At 29.6% G+C, this 734-nt stretch overlaps 1 long non-coding RNA gene across 1 annotated transcript in view; it reads left to right on the forward strand.

Moving 5' to 3' along the window:
• LOC107884347 overlaps positions 1 to 38 on the forward strand; it is a 5,469-nt gene extending 5,431 nt beyond the window's left edge. The window contains exon 5 of the long non-coding RNA XR_001679846.2: positions 20 to 38. This is a non-coding gene — a long non-coding RNA (uncharacterized LOC107884347). The remainder of the gene's footprint in view (positions 1 to 19) is intronic.
• Positions 39 to 734: the final 696 nt, after the last annotated feature.

Consider the following 734-nt stretch of genomic DNA (forward strand, 5'->3'; position numbering starts at 1 on the left):
TTTTATTTTCAAATTTTAGAGGCGAATGTGCCAAATCCCAAAAAAATTTTGCTTCATACACAAAGATGATGGGAAGTCCAAAATTCCCGTAGAACATATTAGCGATAATCAGGATACTACCTCTCCAGGAGCAGACTGAGAACCCAAATTCAAGCCGGGAGATTGAAATTCATCAAGACAAATGACAAATCACCAACAATTTTTTATCGCTACGCTCGAATTACATTTTTCCAATTATTTTTAGAATATACAAAACTACGCAAAACTAATATATTTTATTTTATTTATAATACTATAACTATACTTTAAGTAATATCAAAGTATTTTAATCACTAGGTATTTTGCTATTTTGTTTAACTTACAAGTTCAATGTATTAATTTACCATTAATAAGGGGCCCGGTGCCAGTTTTTAAAATTGTCCGCAATTCTATACAATTTGAAAATAAATTTTATATTTTAGTTTCCACCTTAAGTATAATACTTTTCTACTACCCGATGCCTATTTAGGGGGGGGGGGAGCTAATAGAGTGTATTATATCGAAAAATATTACTTCACGGGAATAATTCCCATGCCTTGTAGGATTGTTGGATTTTGATAACTATTTTTTTATCTGAAAGGAGAAGACTATTCCTACAGGCAGAATTATGGTATAGTATAATGTATAAAAAAAAACGCTTAAAATTGTATTATTTTTGAAGACATATTATAAAGTTCGAAATTAAAACATTGAAA

This window comes from Acyrthosiphon pisum, chromosome A1, assembly GCF_005508785.2.
Source record: "Acyrthosiphon pisum isolate AL4f chromosome A1, pea_aphid_22Mar2018_4r6ur, whole genome shotgun sequence".
In the NCBI taxonomy this organism is placed as follows: Eukaryota; Metazoa; Arthropoda; class Insecta; order Hemiptera; family Aphididae; genus Acyrthosiphon; species Acyrthosiphon pisum.